The sequence below is a fragment of the Moschus berezovskii genome, chromosome 19 (genome assembly GCF_049115385.1).
Source record: "Moschus berezovskii isolate FMDL1 chromosome 19, NW_MosBer_1.0, whole genome shotgun sequence".
Lineage (NCBI taxonomy): Eukaryota > Metazoa > Chordata > Mammalia > Artiodactyla > Moschidae > Moschus > Moschus berezovskii.
In genome coordinates this window covers 27722326-27742336 of record NC_142478.1, presented here as the reverse complement: position 1 = coordinate 27742336, position 20011 = coordinate 27722326, and positions in this window count along the sequence as shown.

Here is a 20011-nt window from a genome sequence, read left to right as displayed (position 1 = left end):
TGGCAACCCATTCCAGTGTTCTTGCCTGGAGAATCCCAGGGACGGGGGAACCTGGTGGGCTGCCGTCTATGGGATCGCACAGAGTCGGACACGACGGAGCGACTTAGCAGCAGCAGCAGCAAACAAGTTCTTAATTTAAAATGTGAATTGTTAGAATCCTTTAAATTCATTACATATAAAATTTTCAACCTGAATTAATTCCATTAAAAAGATTCTCAAGTTTAAAACATATACTTATATGTGGATTAAGAAGGAATTGCAGCAAATACTGCAATCAGCAATGTTTTCCCTTTAAATTTCAACAGTTTAAAAATAATCTCTAGCATCTTACTATTTGTCTTCTGAATCATAAGATAAATTGGTTAAAATAGTTATTCATTATGTAGAGTGCAAATAATTCTCATATCAGTTCAGTTCAGTCGCTCAGTCGTGTCCGACTCTCCACGACCCCATGAATCACAGCACGCCAGGCCTCCCTGTCCATCACCAACTCCCGGAGTGTACTCAAACCCATGTCCACAGAGTCGGTGATGCCATCCAGCCATCTCATTCTCGGTCGTCCCCTTCTCCTCCCACCCCCAACCTTTCCCAGCATCAGAGTCTTTTCCAGTGAGTCAACCCGTCTCATGAGGTGGCCAAAGTATTGCAGTTTCAGCTTCAGCATCAGTCCCTCCAATGAACATCCAGGATTGATCTCCCCTAGAATGGAGTGGTTGGATCTCCTTGCAGTATAAGGGACTCTCAAGAGTCTTCTCCAACACCACAGTTCAAAAGCATCGATTCTTCGGCGATCAGCCTTCTTCACAGTCCAACTCTCACATCCATACCTGACCACGGGAAAAACCATAGCCTTGACTAGACGGACCTTGGTCGGCAAAGTAATGTCTCTGCTTTTTAATATACTATCAAGGTTGGTCATAACTTTCCTTCCAAGGAGCAAGCGTCTTTTAATTTCATGGCTGCAATCAGCATCTGCAGTGATTTTGGAGCCCAAAAAAATAAAGTCTGACACTGTTTCCACTGTTTTTCCATCTATTTCCCATGAAGTGATGGGACCAGATGCCATGATCTTTGTTTTCTGAATGTTGAGCTTCAAGTCAACCTTTTCACTCTCCTCTTTCACTTTCATCAAGAGGCTTTTGAGTTCCTCTTCACTTTCTGCCATAAGGGTAGTGTCATCTGCATATCTGAGGTTATTGATATTTCTCCCAGCAATCTTGATTCCAGCTTGTGCTTCTTCCAGCCCAGTGTTCCTCATGATGTACTCTGCATATAAGTTAAATAAGCAAGGTGACAATATACAACCTTGACATACACCTTTTCCTATTTGGAACCAGTCTGTTGTTCCATGTCCAGTTCTAACTGTTGCTTCCTGACCTGCATACAGGTTCCTCAAGAGGTAGGTCAGGTGGTCTGGGATTCCCATCTCTTTCAGAATGTTCCACAGTTTATTGTGATCGACAAACAAGAGACCTCTTCAAGAAAATTAGAGATTCAAAGGGAACATTTCATGCAAAGATGGGCTCGATAAAGGACAGAAATGGTATGGACCTAACAGAAGCAGAAGATATTAAGAAGAGGTGGCAGGAATACACAGAAGAACTGTACAAAAAAGATCTTCACAACCAAGATAGTCACGATAACATGATCACTGACCTAGAGCCAGACATCTTGGAATGTGAAGTCAAGTGGGCCTTAGAAAGCATCACTACTAACAAAGCTAGTGGAGGTGATGGAATTCCAGTTGAGCTATTTCAAATCTTGAAAGATGATGCTGTGAAAGTGCTGCACTCAATATGCCAGCAGATTTGGAAAACTCAGCAGTGGCCACAGGACTGGAAGAGGTCAGTCTTCGTTCCAATCCCAAAGAAAGGCAATGCCAAAGAATGCTCAAACTACCGCACAATTGCACTCATCTCACATGCTAGTAAAGTCATGCTCAAAATTCTCCAAACCAGGCTTCAGCAGTATGTAAACCATGAACTCCCAGATGTTCAAGCAGGTTTTAGAAAAGGCAGAGGCTCCAGAGATCAAATTGCCAACATCTGCTGGATCATGGAGAAAGCAAGAGAGTTCCAGAAAAACATCTATTTCTGCTTCATTGACTATGCCAAAGCCTTTGACTGTGTCGATCACAATAATTCTCATATACATCATCCTATTTTCTCCTTTCACCTTACATCTGAGATAAGCAGAAAGTTTTATTACCACTGTTTATGAGAGGAAGAGATATGCTGAGATTTAATATTAAAACCTATAGGTGACTAACACTAGTAACTAATTCCTTTCTTGTCTTCTAAGTAAGTGCATAAAATACTATTAAAATAGCTACTGAAATATCATAAAGTTGCTCACAATTAACGCCTGTTCTTACATACCATTTCACTACCTACCGAAGTTTATCATAATATGATATTTATGAAACTTTTAACAATAATACTGGATATCCATAAAGAAGTCTTATCTTGAATGAAAGAAAAGGACAAATTTGAAATTACTGAGAATGAATAGTTAGCTTTTGTGAGCTTTTCTTTGTTGTTTATTTTATTATTTAATGAGACAGCTTTCCTAATTCTAAATACGTTTGGATACCAAAAACGTAACAACACCCACTTCTTACTGAGCATTATTCAGTATCAGGCTTTATAGCACTTTTCAAAGTTTATCTTTTAAACATGTTTCTTCAAAATTTTGTTTTGTATATTACTGTCCTCAGGATTTAGATAAAGAAAATGAGATTCAGGGTTTAAGTAGATTGCTAAGAACTCCAATACTTTGACCACCTCATGTGAAGAGTTGACTCACTGGAAAAGACTCTGATGCTGGGAAGGATTGGGGGCGGGAGGAGATGGGGACGACAGAGAATGAGATGGCTGGATGGCATCACCGACTCGATGGACATGAGTTTGAGTGAACTCCGGCAGTTGGTGATGGACAGGGAGGCCTGGCGTGCTGTGATTCATGGGGTCGCAAAAAGTTGGAAACGACTGAGCGATTGAACTGAACTGAACTGAAGATCATATAATCAGTGGTGGAACCAACTGAACCTGTGTTTGTTGAATGTAATTTTTCTTGCTAAGGACTATGGCTAACACTCATGCTTGATACTTAACTTTCTTTGCTTTAAAACTTTGTCTATGAGCTTTTGTTTATTTGTATTTTTTAGTGGATCCATGATATATAAAAAAGTTACAAAATATATAATTTTGTGTAAGATGAAATTTTCAAAAGGATTTAAAGCAGGATAGGCTTCCCTGATAACTCAGCTGGTAAAGAATCTGCCTGCAATATGGGAGACCCATTTTGATTCCTAGGTTGGGAAGATCCACTGGAGGAGGGCCACCTACTCCAGTATTTTTGGGCTTCCCTAGTGGCTCAGCTGGTAAAGAATCCACCAGTGATACAGGAGACCTGGGTTCGATCCCTGGGTTGGGAAGATCCCCTGGAGAAGGGAACAGCTACCCACTCCAGTATTCTGGCCTGGAGAATTCCATGGGCTATACAGTCCATGCGGTCACGAAGAGCAGGACACGACTGAGCATCTTCCGCTTTCACTGTTCAGACAGTAATACTGGTATGTCTTCTACCAGTTCCCTAGCTCTGTTATTCAGAGGCAAATACTATTCACTTAGCCTTTTGCTGAGTCCTTTTAGAGATAACACTTTGGGAAACCAATCACACAATTGGTAATACACAATGCTCTGATAAAATGATCTTTATACCTTTCACTGAATAATATATCTCAGAAAGATGGAAGTACTTATTTCAGTTTCTTGAATCAATGGTGGAACGATATGTCACGTTTCTAGGTTTTGTCAAATGCTGAACTTTCGCTACAACCCAATGTCAGTAGACTGGATTTTCTGAGTGCTGGAGAGAGAACTTGTTTGATTTGATAATTTTTTTCCTTTTCTGTTATTTATATAAATTTAAAAATTTGGTTTTGTTTGTTAAACCCTTTGATGGAGAGTTCAGTCTCAGTGGCTCCTAATAAAACCTTCTCTCCTGCTAATACGGTAGGGAATCATTCTCTGGGGCCCATGGCCCAAAAAAAGAGATGGTGATTCTTCATGCTTGTTTGCACATTCATCACAGAATATTTTCACAAAGAATGCGATGGAAAATTCTAAGCACCCACCTCTACTACAATGACTCTAGGGTGTGCCACTCAGTTGGCAGAACTTGCCAAAATTTGTCTCTACCCATCTTTTATTGTTGGGATGTAGTTTTCTGTAATTGGTTCCATACTTTGCTTACAACACACAGTGCCCTAAAGGGGCAAATATTAAAGACTTTGGCATTTCAGCTATGTTTGAAAAAAAAAAAAAATGTCTGTCATTATATTAAGACCTCATTGGATGCTTTTATAAGCCTTAGTTATGCACAAACAGCAGGTGTAGTGAGAGAAGAAAAGGGCAGCTAGTGCTCCTTGACTGTAAGTGGTATCTATCCATAGATCATACCAAGGAGAGGTCCAACTTGCATTTTCTGGTTTTGTTAACAGCCATAAGGTTAGGGAAATCTGAGGTGTCTGGGTGACAAAAGGACTGCATCCTTTTCATTGAAAAATGCAAAAAAAAAAAAATCCTCACTTTTCTTAATTAATAAATTGGCCACCCAATTTGAAAATAACCACTTGAGTATGTTTCTAGGATCATTTCCTTCCTTAGGAAAACACAAAAATCAAATTGATGCTCTTTACATCCTCATTCCTCAGCACTTACTTAAATATCATTTTCTTAAACTTTGAGTGTTCTTATTATACAAGGGAGATAAGATTTGGGTAAATAATGTAAGAGAATCTCCTCCTTTTTGACTACAAAGAATATTCAAGCTGCTGTTCATCACTCCTACCCAGTTACTGATAATGTAGAAGTTGCCTTTTCTGCTATAGCCCTAAGAATCAGGACCCCTACCTCCCACTTATTAGTAGCAGAAAGACCGGGTTCACAAGTGTCCTCATTTGAAGACAGTGTCCACAGAGAGCGGTCGGTATTGAACTGAGCAATGTCTTAAAGCAAGGCTGGATAACTGTAATTGGGAGACCCACTACCAATGCCAACAAGAAGGCATGCCAATATCATTCCATTAACTGGCTCCCACTTGTTTTTCTGCTGCAATTTGGGAAGCTGTGCAGGCAGCCGGGCAACTGCTTTGTGTTATTATTATTTTTTTCTATACAGTCTTTGCTGGTCAGGTTTCCCCATCCTGTGTTCTACACATGTCATCTCAACTTCCAGTGACTCAGCTTCATACATAGCCTTGGAAAATTGCTGCCTCTTTATTTTTGCTCTTTCTAATGTATTGCATAATTTAAAAGCTATGCATTACTTCCTTCATTATTTAACACCTGGATCTCAACATCCTTTTATTCTCTCAAAAACCTCTTGGGAAACATGTTTTGGTTTCCACTGTCTCTTTCTGCCACACTGAAACTACTCTTGAGTTGCATGCTTTTAATCAACCTAATTCCCTGGGGTACTTGATTTAATAAAGGGCAGATAAAGAGTATAGTGAAAGACAAACTTCCTTATACCCTTTCGGTTTTGTTACTAGGCCTGAGAATTAAAATGATTAAAGACAGATTAATAGAAGAAAATCATACAGATTTTATTTGATAATTTCACATGCACACAGGAATCTTCAGAAGAAAAATAGAGATCCAAAGAAGCAGTGAGAACTGACAGTTTGTAAACTTTTTAAACAGAGAAATGTATATTTTTGGGAGAAGTTACAAGACAAAAGAGTTTAGGCTGGAATAATAAATTGTGGGAAAGAGAGTAGAAAATGTAAGTGAGGAAGTAGTGGATGATCAGGGTTATTTTCCTGGGGTTATCTGTACAGATCCATTTCAGAAGCAGCTTAGTCTCCAGTGATACAAATGGCATTCTCTTCTTGGTACAAAGAGGACACTTTTCTCACAGAAAATTTGGTGATCTATGTTGAGACAGAAATGGGAAGCCAGAGAACATTTTGTGCCTGAGGTTTCTCAAGTACCTTTAGCTCAAAATAACCAACATGTCAAAACTGCATATTTGGGGTCTGCATGCTCTGATAACCTTCATGGTACTAGGTACAAACTTTAGTGCTTACCTGTAAATTCTCTTCAATGAAAAGAATGTTGGGGTGGATTGATAGTGTGATAATTAGATTATTTCTTATATTCTTTCTACCCATTTTACAAGACTACTCCTGCCTTTCTTTATCTCAAAACTAGACATATTCTTTGGTACAACCTTAAGGAAACTAGCTAACTGGAAATAATTCAAAATTCAAGTCTTGTTCTAGAACATCTTTCCTTGGCATAAAGAGAATGCACTTTCTCAAATAAAGTTGCTCTGTACAACAATAAAAATAGTAACAATCATTAATTCAATAATTGAACTCCTACTGTATCTAATTCACAAAACTAACATTAACACATTAAGAAAATAATGTATTATATACCCTCATGTATGTATGCATTAATGAGGTCGGTATTATTAAATACAAAAACTAGGAGATGGTGAAGCACAGGGAAGCCTGAAGTGCTGCAGTCTGTGGGGTCGCAATGAGTCGGACATGACTTAGCGATGAATAACAACAAAGATCATCAAAAGGATCTATTTATTTTCCCCAGGATAACACAACTAACAAGTAGTATAATTAACCTTTATGCTCAGATATTTTTTCAAACTCTTCATTTAAATTAAAAATTACACCTATTTTCTTATTATTCCTAGTCTGCTCATAACAATTTAACTCGTACTGTAAGCAACACAAAGTATGAAAAAGTTAACTATATTCAAAATTTGAGAAGAAAATATTCCATAACTGAATTCCATAACCATAAATGAATCTGGGAGTGAAATGGGGCTTTTCTATTGAAAAACTCTTCTTTCAACATATTAAATGTATATATCTTTTCTTTCTTGCCTGTTCAATGAGAAAGTCTATATTTTAAACATAGTTGTTACCCTTAAGTCCAGATTACCCTCTTAATTTTAAGATCATGTTTTATAGAATTTTGAACAGGTTGGAATTAACTAGAATGTCTTAGTATTTGCCAAAATCTTTTCCAAAGTTATTTTTCTGGAGAAGGCGTAACACGCAAGAGTTACAGGCCAGTTCACAGACTCTTTTTATTTTTAAAATCATCTAATCTCCATATGGAGATATTGAAAAACATAAATTTACATGAGGTCTTTAGATAATTCAAGTAGTAGAATCCGAGAGTTGGCAGTGAGGTGAATAGCTTTTTTTTTTTATAACACTTCTCAAGTAATAATTCTCCCCAAAACTAATTTTAATTTTAAATCAGATGAACTTGAATGATTATGTGAGCATATTGAGGAAAAGTCCAACATGGGCTTATTTTCTAAGATAGCAGAAGGTCATTTCAAGTACCTTACTTCTAGGATAACTATAAACTATTTGATTTTTATCCATGAAGAGTTTTCTTTGAAATTTAGTCTTAAATAATTGTGCACTGACTAAAAAACGTCATGAAGACAATTTATTATCCGATTCTTTGTGGGCTACAACATAAGATGATGATTCTATTCCATTTTGCATTATTTCTTCTAACTCTGGTAGTCAAACATGAACCAAATAATAATGATACTACTCCTAGAGCCATTACTATGGCTACTAGTAACAATAATAATGAGTTACCAATTAGTTTAATCCAAGTAAACATTGGATCAGAAATACAGTTAACCAAGATATATTATGAAGTTGAACTTAGTCCTTTGTAAAGATATATTTTGAGTATTGGAACGTTTTTAAAAACTCCTAAAATTTTCTATAATTAAAAATTTAAGTATTTAAAGTATTAGATTTTTTAAAAAATATTTAAAAATATTTAACATTGTATTAAACATACTTTCCACCTAATATCACTAAAGTTCTGCTTTATGACATTTATCAAGTCATATATCAGACTGCATTTCATACCCTTATAGATAGGTGATTTTTAGATGTAATTAACATTTATTTATTTTTATATTGGAGGATAATTGCTTTACAACGTCGTGCTAGCTTCTGCTATACAACAACATGAATTAGCTATATGTATACCTCCAACCAGTCCATTCTAAAGGAGATCAGTCCTGGGTGTTCATTGGAAGGACTGATGCTAAAGCTGAAGCTCCAATACTTTGGCCACCTCATGCGAAGAGTTGATTCACTGGAAAAGACTCTAATGCTGGGAGGGATTGGGGGCAGGAGGAGAAGGGGACGACAGAGGATGAGATGGCTGGATGGCATCACCGACTGGATAGACATGAGTTTGAGTGAACTCCAGGAGTGGTGATGGACAGGGAGGACTGGCGTGCTGTGAGGTCGCAAAGAGTTGGACACGACTGAGTGACTGAACTGAAGTGATATCTATATCTCCTCCTTCTTAAGCCTTGTTTATACGTAACCCCACGGCTCTCCTCTAGATTACCGCAGAGCACCAAGCTAAGCTCCCTGTTCTATAGAGGAGCTTCCCACTAGGTTAGACAAAATTTTAATTCCTTTATTTGATAGTGTTAAAGATGTGAACTCCAAGTGTGAAGACTGTTTATATAGGAAATCAGTAACTTAAATTCCAACAATTCATCAAAGTAATACTATATGGAACAAGGTAGTAAAGCAATTAATATGCAATTTGTATCTTCTAGAAAAAAGAAAAGAGTGTCTACCTAGAGACTTCTTCCACATATCCAGATTTCAAAGATATCAGAAAAATAAAGTTTGGAAATAATTCAACAAGACAGATGGAACATCTTTTAAATGTTATATAATGATGACTTTTCATCTAAGGATTGTTTGAGGAAATGTACTTAACTCACTATTTTTCATTGATTAAAGTATGCAGACCAATTACAGTTATTAGTAGGTGACAACATACATTTTGTGTAGTAATGGTGCACATAATTTCTTTTCATTGAAACAGATAATCCCCAAATTCAAGACCCTATTAGATCCTCAAAACTTACAGCTAGCCTTGAAATCCCAATTTATAAAATACTCTGTTAATCAGTCATAAAGTCTTACTGCTTTCTTCTTTAAACCACATAACAATCATGAATTTACCCTTTTATATTATGCTTCAATAAGGGACATGCATATGCAAAGTAATAGACACAAAGCAAATTGTAATATAAGATCAGAGAGTATCAGAGCTGTAGGAATAATAGAATTATGTCTATAGGCCAACATGAGTGATGTTTTTGAAAAATACTTCATAAAACAAAAAGATTTTTGGAAGAATAAATTGTATTTAGATAAAGGTGGTTAAGGATAAATCAATGGTTTATTCAGTATAAATCAGTGGCTCAGGGGGTAAAGTAGCTTACTGAAAAAGAGGCTAACTCAACTCCTAATATTACTTGACTTTGTCCTGACTCTAACAAGAATGGTATCTCAATTATATCAGATCCATTACTCCCTTTAAAACTTGGTAAAGTACTTTATTGATAGAAACATTGAACAAAAAGTACAGACAGTTTCAATATCCCTAACACACACACATACACATACACACACATACACAATTTCCTTTATTATTATTGGCTTATGTGAGTGTGAGTCAATCGTTATAAGTGATAAATTAATATTGACACATTCAGTCAGTTCAGTTCAGTTCAGTCGCTCAGTCGTGTCCGACTCTCCGCGACCCCATGAATCACAGCACGCCAGGCCTCCCTGTCCATCACCAACCCCCGGAGTACACTCAAAATCATGTCCACAGAGTCGGCGATGCCATCCAGCCATCTCATTCTCCGTCGTCCCCTTCTCCTCCCGCCCCCAACCTTTCCCAGCATCAGAGTCTTTTCCAGTGATTCAACTCGTCGCATGAGGTGGCCAAAGTATTGCAGTTTCAGCTTTAGCATCAGTCCCTCCAATGAACATCCAGGGTTATCTCCTTTAGAATGGACTGGTTGGATCTCCTTGCAGTATAAGGGACTCTCAAGAGTCTTCTCCAACACCACAGTTCAAAAGCATCGATTCTTTGGCGATCAGCCTTCTTCACAGTCCAACTCTCACATCCATACATGACCACAGGAAAAACCATAGTCTTGACTAGACGCACCTTGGTTGGCAAAGTAATGTCTCTGCTTTTTAATATACTATCAAGGTTGGTCATAACTTTCCTTCCAAGGAGCAAGCGTCTTTTAATTTCATGGCTGCAATCAGCATCTGCAGTGATTTTGGAGCCCAAAAAAATAAAGTCTGACACTGTTTCCACTGTTTTTCCATCTATTTCCCATGAAGTGATGGGACCAGATGCCATGATCTTTGTCTTCTGAATGTTGAGCTTCAAGCCAACCTTTTCACTCTCCTCTTTCACTTTCATCAAGAGGCCTTTGAGTTCCTCTTCACTTTCTGCCACATTAATATTAACTAAAGTCCATGGCTTACATTAGAGTTCATGCTTTGTGTTATACAGTTCTATGGGTCTAGCCATATGCATAATGTTATGTATCCACATTATAGTATCATACAAAATAGTTTCACTACCCTAAAAATCCTCTGTGCTCTAACAACTTATCTCTGAAAATTTGGCAACTACTGATCTTTTTACTATGTAGTCTACCTTTTCCAGAATGTCATGTGGGTGGAATCATACAGCATGTAGCCTTTTCAGATCTTCTCTCTTTTATTAATATACATTTAAGTTCCCTCCCTGCATTTTTACAGCTGGATAGACCATCTTTTAAAATTGCTGAATCATATTCCACTGTATGTTGAACCATGGTATGTTTATTTATCCATTAAAGGACATCTTGGTTGCTTCCAATTTTGGGCAATTATTGATAAAGCTGCTATAAATATTTGTGTGAAGATTTTTATATGGACATATGTTTTCAATTCATTTTAGTAAACATCAAAGGGTGTGATTGCTGGATCATATGGTAAGATTAGGTTCAGCTTCATGGCTTGTAAAATAACAGTTTGTATTCCTACTAGCAGTGACCAGAGTGATCATTGCTGTAGATCCTTGCCATCATTCAGTGTTATTATATTCAGTTCAGTTCAGTTGCTCAGTTGTGTCTGACTCTTTGCAACCCCATGTGGACTGTAGCATGCCAGGCTTCTCTACTTTCTTTTTATAACAAATATTTCACAAGGTTTCCATTAATATCCTGAAAAAAGTCATAAATGAAATAACTCAGAATGCACATAACTTACAACAAAGAAAGTAAGTGTTCTTTCACATAAAGAAAAAAGTAATTTATTATACAGTAATTTGTATTTTAATATAAAAGTTCTTGGACTTGAGTAAACCTGATAGCATATTGCAATAATCAGAAACTTGGACAGACAGATACTACTGATAATTTCAGAGCTATAAACACAGACTAATCCCACAAGATTTTAGTGACTGACTCAAGTATCACAAATGGTGATATTTAAATGATCAGGATGATAACTTTTTCTGAGATATGAACAAATATTGGTAAAATTCCAAAGAAACAAAGTCTTTCCTCCCTTTATAGAGTAAGTTTCTTCCTGAAACTGTTAAAGCATATTTTAAAATAAATATATAAATTTTATATATGTTAATATTTAAATATATTTAGTTTCAAGGCTTGAATAACTAATTATAAACATGTCTTTAAGCTATAAAACTATTTCCTGGAATATTTGAATGCCACAATATGTGAGTCTCACCCATGCAGGATGCAGGAAGGCCAGTATCCTCGCCCCAGCCTATAAATTTCAATAACACAGCCCATTTCAGTGTAGCAAATAAAATTTCTCCTCAAAGTGATGAAACATCCCATATTGGGCTGTAGTATTTCAATAAGAATCACTGATCTATATTATGTTGGGCAGGCCAAACATTTAGTTACAAAATAAACTTATAAATTGATAAAGCAGTGTGTTCTAAATCTGATCATTGAGATTCCAGTGGAAATACAATTACTTGTGGGTTCAATTATCTTCAAGTTCACAATTTTATGCAGGTCGTAAAGAGGCATCATTGACCATTTGACCAGGTTGAGGAGCTCAGATTTCCTTATTATATTTACTATCATTATTCTTCTTTCAATTTTTTTTCCCATTTTTTTTTATTCTGGATGTCTTCTCCATACTTTTATTAACAACACCCCAATCTCTACTAAAAATTATTTCTGGTATTTTAGAAGATAACCTTTTCTATGTATTTCCTGAAACTTTTTAAATTTTATATTTTGGTCTTCAGACAATGGCTCAGCAGTAAAGAATCTGCTTGCAATGCAGGAGACCACCTGAAATGCAGGAGACCACCTGTAATGCAGGAGACTCATGTTTGATTCCTGGGTTGGGAAGATCCCTTGGAGAAGGAAATAGCAACCCAATCCAGTATTCTTGCCTGGAGAATCCCATGGACAGAGGAGCCTGGCAGGTAGCCATGGATTGCAAAAAAGTCAGACACAACTTAGCAACTAAACCACCTTCAGGCAATACTATTAGTAATAGAAAAAGCATCACATGGTTTTGAGAAAGAAAATAATATGACCAAAGCTAAATTTCAGGAACTTTAATCATTTTGAATTTTGTAGAATCAGTTAGAACATGTATATAGTACACATTTAAAATAAATAGGGATGAAGCTATTAGAGATTCCTAGTTGGGAGTTTAGAAATATTTCACTTAATATGCACAGTCATAAAAGAAGAGGAAGCAATGGGAAAGTGCAGTAAATAAGTTTTAGAAAGCTAGGAATTACAGAATTTATTTATAAGGCATGAGGGTACAGTAGATCACTAGTGATTATGATGTACCTTGATTGATTTTTGGAGAAATGACAGGAATAAGAGGCATAGGGAAATCAAGAGTAGGAGCAAGTTTAGAGGATAACAAACTTAGCTATTTAATCTTTAGGTTGTCAATGAGACTGGGGGTTTACATTATCCAAGCAACATTCTAAGAATAAGAAATAATGAGATTATAGTATCCACTCTAAATATCCTTCAATCCACTGGTTTGCATTTCCACATAACCATGCCCTGCCATCACTTAGAATGCATGACTAGAGTTCTGAAGAGATATCAGAATTGTACATATGAAACATTTATAATTGAACTCATGGAATGCGTAATGTTTCCAAAGAGCAGAAGAAAATGAAGAGAAGAGAATTACATTTGAAACTAGGCAAAAGCCTCAATTCAAGACAGGAAGAAAATGAGAACTTATCTTTATCATTCATTGAGTCACTTTTAATTGAGCATAAATTTGCACCAACACATATTCTAGATGTAGGATGTTGTTGTTTATTGCTGAGTCATATCTGACTCTTTTGGACCCCATGGACTGTAGCCCACAACACTTCTCTGTCCATGGATTTCCTAGGTTTAAGAATACTGGAGTGGGCTGCCATTTCCTTCTCCACGGGATCTTTCCAACCCAGAGATCCAACTGGAGTCTTCTGCGTGGGCAGGGGAATTCTTTACCACTGAGCCACGAGAGAAGCCCTAGATGCAAGATATTATTGGACAATTTGATATGTAAACAGACGATCTGAAAAGGGATCAAAGTCCAATTTGGGGTAGGATAGGTACAGAAGTGGAGAAGGCAATGGCAAGCCACTCCAGTACTCTTGCCTAGAAAATCCCATGGATGGAGGAGCCTGGTGGGCTACAGTCCATGGGGTCGCTACTAGTCGGACATGACTGAGCGACTTCACTTTCACTTTTCACTTTCACACATTGGAGAAGGAAATGGCAACCCACTCCAGTGTTCTTGCCTGGAGAATCCCAGGGATGGGGGAGCCTGGTGGGCTGCCGTCTATGGGGTCGCACAGAGTCGGACACGACTGAAGTGACTTAGCAGTAGCAGTAGCAGGTACAGAAGACAATATTCTAAGGTGTTAGATAACCAAACAGAATCTTAAAATGGATGGTAGAGGTTGAGTAGAGAAAAAAGGAACAAAAAAGGCTGAGGTGAAGAAATATAACATATTCAAACATGCTAATATTTTCATTTGAATGGGCCATCTTTAAAAAAGAAAATTAGTGGATTGTCAGACTCAGGTATATTGCAAAGTTTAAAGTGCTTATCTTGAGTAATGAACTGCCTGTGTATTTGCTTAAAATAGTAGCTAGGGTTGGTTGTTGGTTGTACAGGTTTTTAATGGAATAGTACACCACAAGAAGTCAATGGCACAATAGCTCATTTTTCCTAATTGCATCTGTATCTTATTTATATTACTCTTGAAAATAATGCAATGGTTATGTTAATATATGGAAATTTTCTTAAAGCATACATATGAAAACATTCCATGTATACATTTTAAAATGCTTTCTAGTGTGACATTCTAAAGAGGAAAATATAGACATTTAAAACAAAGATTCATTACAAGCCTGCAGATATTCCAGTTGAAGACTAAAAAAGACAGGAGTGTAGTTATTAAACACAACAGGTTTTTTTTTTTAATGTTACACTTCTTTTTTGTAAAATAGCATTAAAATCCTATGAACTAATTGCAATTTCCACATAAATTTACTCCGATAAGTATAATCCTATTTAATCCTTGACACAAATGACACGAACCTACATATCAATATCTTATGACTATCTAACTCCAGGTGACAATGACATTTCATGAACTAGTTCTAACATACTAACCTTAAAGAAAATGCATTTTGTTCAATAAATCTGTATAAATATTTCACTATTTTGTTGGTTAATTCATTACTACAGCAGTATATCACTTTTAAGATTAAATAGAACTTAAAAGAAAAACTAAACTATGATTCTCATTGAGACTCTTGTTATACACATATGGAGTAATTTATTTTCATGGCATATCCTTGAATGCAGGTTCAAAACAATTATTGACTCTCATCTCCTGGGAAGATGTATAGAGGGGTTTCTGTCTCCTGAGACAGGTGTCCTTGCCCTGTTTGAGAATCTTGGAGGCTGCACTGAGGATCCGGTGGTGACATATACTATTTGCTTTCTTTTCTTTAGAATTATTACGTTTTGCTTTGCATATGAGTTCCATTGAAATTGGCAAAATAATGTGAGTGAAAAATTACCTAAAATTTAAAAAATTGTTGAGAGATATACATTCAACTAATAACATTTTTATTATCCTGTTTTGCTTATGAAAAATTTTGATATACATTTTGAATTCTTGATCTAAAAGTCAGAGTAGATATTAAGAGGATAACAGGTAGGAAGGCCAGAGGTCCGCAAGCAGCAGGAGAAAATAAACTGCAAGTGGTAGATGTTTATTTCTTTCTCTACACAAAATTAAAAGAGGCTTCTTTTAAATCTGTGTTGAGGACACCTTGTTCTGCCTTGAGCTAATCAATGCGTTTTCCTTGTGGAAATGTTTTTCTTAAGCTATGTTAATGAAACTATGCATTTGCTTTGGAATTTGCCTTTCTTCAAAATGATTCTGCTTAAGACTAGCTTTTCTCTTTTCTCAAAACTTGGGGTGATAATGGCTCAACAAACCAGTATTCCTGTCAATTGCTATATGGCCTGGGGTGGTGGGGAGATGACACACCTCACACCATTCTATCTTAAAAATTCATATGGTGGGAGAGGGGCCTGGTGAAACTCCCTCAGCCTTGAGATGTCTTTCTTACCTGATTAGCAGATTTCTAACAGACATAAAACACCTTGCTAAAAACTAGCAAGGGGGCACTCTTTATGTCCCCTTCTGATGTCTATGCCAGAAGCTTTCCCTATTTCTACTATACTTGAATAAAACTTTGCTACACACAAAAAGCCCCAAGTAGTCAAGCCTCGTCTCTGACCCCAGATCAAAAAACCCTTTCTTCTGGAGGTCATGAATCCCAGCATAACAAATGGCTCACAGCAGCAAACTTTCAGTATATAAGGGAGGAAAATTTGATTTTTACTTTTGGAGACCTGGAAATTAAGCTGATAAAAGATAGATTACCAAAAGAAAAACAAGCAAAAGCTTATTAACGTGTACACTGAACATACAAATGGGAAAATCCAGTGATGAGGAACTCAAAGTTGTGGTTAGAAGTTGGGTTTCTATAGCATTTTAACAACAACAAAAACAACAAAAATACACTTTGTACAAAAGTCAGCTTTCTTCACAGTCCAACTCTCACATCCATACATGACCACGGGAAAAACCATTGCCTTGACTACACGGACCTTTGTTGGCAAAGTAATGTCTCTGCTTTTTAATATATTATCAAGGTTGGTCATAACTTTCCTTCCAAAGAGTAAGTGTCTTTTAATTTCATGGCTGCAATCAGCATCTGCAGTGATTTTGGAGCCCAAAAAAATAAAGTCTGACACTGTTTCCACTGTTTTTCCATCTATTTCCCATGAAGTGATGGGACCAGATGCCATGATCTTTGTTTTCTGAATGTTGAGCTTCAAGTCAACCTTTTCACTCTCCTCTTTCACTTTCATCAAGAGGCTTTTGAGTTCCTCTTCACTTTCTGCCATAAGGGTAGTGTCATCAGCATATCTGAGATTATTGATATTTCTCCCAGCCATCTTGATTCCAGCTTGTGCTTCTTCCAGCCCAGCGTTCCTCATGATGTACTATGCATATAAGTTAAACAAGCAGGGTGACAATATACAGCCTTGACACACTCCTTTTCGTATTTAGAACCATTCTGTTGTTCCATGTACAGTTCTGACTGTTGCTTCCTGACCTGCATACAGGTTTCTCAAGAGGCAGGTCAGGTGGTCTGGGATTCCCATCTCTTTCAGAATGTTCCACAATTTATTGTGATCCACACAGTCAAAGGCTTTGGCATAGTCAATGAAGCAGAAACAGATGCTCTTCTGGAACTTCCTTGCTTTCTCCATGATCCAGCGGATGTTGGCAATTTGATCTCTGGTGCCTCTGCCTTTTCTAAAACCTCCTTGAACATCTGGGAGTTCATGGTTCACATACTGCTGAAGCCTGGCTTGGAGAATTTTGAGCATGACTTTACTAGCGTGTGAGATGAGTGCAATTGTGTGGTAGTTTGAGCATTCTTTGGAATTCCCTTTCTTTTGGATTGGAATGAAGACTGACCTTTTCCAGTCCTGTGGCCACTGCTGAGTTTTCCAAATTTGCCGGCATATTGAGTGCAGCACTTTCACAGCATCATCTTTCAGGTTTTGCAATAGCTCAACTGGAATTCCATCACCTCCACTAGCTTTGTTCATAGTGATGCTTTCTAAGGCCCACTTGACTTCACATTCCAAGATGTCTGGCTCTAGGTCAGTGATCACGTTATTGTGACTATCTTGGTCACGTGACTATCTTTCTTCTGTGAAGAAAGCTGATCGCCAAAGAATTGATGCTTTTGAACTGTGGTGTTGGAGAAGACTCTTGAGAGTCCCTTGTACCGCAAGGAGATCCAACCAGTCCATTCTAAGGGAGATCGATACTGGGTGTTCATTGGAAGTACTGATGCTAAATCTGAAACTGCAATACTTTGGCCACCTCATGCGACGAGTTGACTCACTGGAAAAGACTCTGATGCTGGGAAAGGTTGGGGGTGGGAGGAGAAGGGGACGACCGACAATGAGATGGCTGGATGGCATCACTGACTCTGTGGACATGAGTTTGAGTGAACTCCGGGAGTTGGTGATGGACAGGGAGACCTGGCGTGCTGTGGTTCATGGGATCGCAAAGAGTCGGACACTACTGAGCGACTGAACTGAACTGAACTGAACAGAAGTCAGAGGACAGAAGAGGACTTTTTTAGGACAACAAATTGTGGGTTGATAAATATATTAGAAATCTAGTGAAAGATAAGGGCTAGTTAGTAAGGTTTGTTATGTAAATTTCCTCAGTTCCCCTCTCTGGGCTGATAAAGACATAGAGCTTTCTACAGTAATTAAGTTCTGTTTTTCCTAAAAAGAAATGGTTCATTTTTACAAAATTTTATCTTGATTTTCAGTTCAGTTCAGTTCCATTCAGTTCAGTCGCTCAGTCGTGTCCTACTCTTTGCGATCCCATGAACCACAGCACGCCAGGCCTCCCTGTCCATCACCAACTCCCGGACTTCACTCAAACTCATGTCCATCGAGTCGGTGATGCCATCCAGCCATCTCATTCTCTGTCGTCGCCGTCTCCTCTTACCCCCAATTCCTCCTAGCATCAGACTCTTTTCCAGTGAGTCAACTCGTTGCATGAGGTGGCCAATATATTGGAGTTTCAGCTTTAGCATCAGTCCTTCCAACGAACACCCAGGACTGATCTCCTTTAGAATGGACTGGTTGGATCTCCTTGCAGTCCAAGGGACTCTCAAGAGTCTTCTCCAGCACCACAGTTCAAAAGCATCAATTCTTCGGCACTCAGCTTTCTTCACAGTCCAACTCTCACATCCATACATGACCACTAGAAAAACCATAGCCTTGACTAGACGGACCTTGGTTGACAAAGTAATGTCTCTGCTTTTTAATATGCTATCTAGGCTGGTCATAACTTTCCTTCCAAGGAGTAAGCGTCTTTTAATTTCATGGCTGCAATCAGCATCTGCAGTGATTTTGGAGCCCAAAAAAATAAAGTCTGACACTGTTTCCACTGTTTCCCCATCTATTTCCCATGAAGTGATGGGACCAGATGCCATGATCTTCGTTTTCTGAATGTTGAGCTTCAAGCCAACCTTTTCACTCTCCTCTTTCACTTTCATCAAAAGGTTTTTGAGTTCCTCTTCACTTTCTGCCATAAAGGTGGTGTCATCTGCATATCTGAGGTTATTGATATTTCTCCCAGCAATCTTGATTCCAGCTTGTGCCTCTTCCAGCCCAGTGTTCCTCATGATGTACTCTGCATAGAAGTTAAATAAGCAGGATGACAATATACAGCCTTGACGTACTACCTTTCCTATTTGGAACCAGTCTGTTTTTCCATGTCCAGTTCTAACTGTTGCTTCCTGACCTGCATACAGGTTTCTCAAGAGGCAGGTCAGGTGGTCTGGGATTCCCATCTCTTTCAGAATGTTCCACAGTTTATTGTGATCCACACAGTCAAAGGCTTTGGCATAGTCAATGAAGCAGAAATAGATGGTTTTCTGGAACTCTCTTGCTTTCTCCATGACCAGCGGATGTTGGCAATTTGATCTCTAGTGCCACTGCCTTTTCTAAAACCTGCTTGAACATCTGGAAGTTCACGATTCACATATTATTGAAGCCTAGCTTGGGGAATTTTGAGCATGACTTTACTAGCGTGTGAGATGAGTGCAATTGTGTGGTAGTTCGAGCATTCTTTGGCATTCCTTTCTTCGGGATTGGAATGAAGACTGACCTTTTCCAGTCCTGCGGCCTTTGCTGAGTTTTCCAAATTTGCTGGCATATTGAGTGCAGCATTTTCACAGCATCATCTTTCAGGTTTTGCAATAGCTCAACTGGAATTCCATCACCTCCACTAGTTTTGTTCATTGCTATGCTCTCTAAGGCCCACTTGACTTCACATTCCAAGATGTCTGGTTCCAGATGAGTGATCACGCCATCGTGATTATCTTTATATAACGAAATTATTATTCTGTACTACTCACTTTATTTTTCACAAATTGTATACAAAATGTAACAATCTTTCACAAATACAAACATGAGACCATCACCACCTTCAAGACAGTGAAAACAGAATCACTATGCATTCCATCAATTAAGAAAAATAAATCACTACTATAAAAATGTCCCAGAATAGAATTACTATAATGGTTATTTATTCCAGGAATATATGCAAGCATAACAGATTAAAAGATGCTTACTCCTTGGAAGAAAAGTTATGACCAACCTAGATAGCATGTTAAAAAGCAGAGACATTACTTTGCCAACAAAGGTCCGTCTAGTCAAGGCTATGGTTTTTCTAGTGGTCATCTACAGATGTGAGAGTTGGACTGTGAAGAAAGCTGAGCACTGAAGAATTGATGCTTTTGAACTGTGGTGCTGGAGAGGACTCTTGAGAGTCCCTTGGACTTTAAGGAGTTCCAACCAGTCCATTCTAAAGGAGATCAGTCCTGGGTGTTCATGGGAAGGACTGATGCTAAAGCTGAAACTCCAATACTTTGGCCACCTCATGCGACGAGTTGACTCACTGGAAAAGACTCTGATG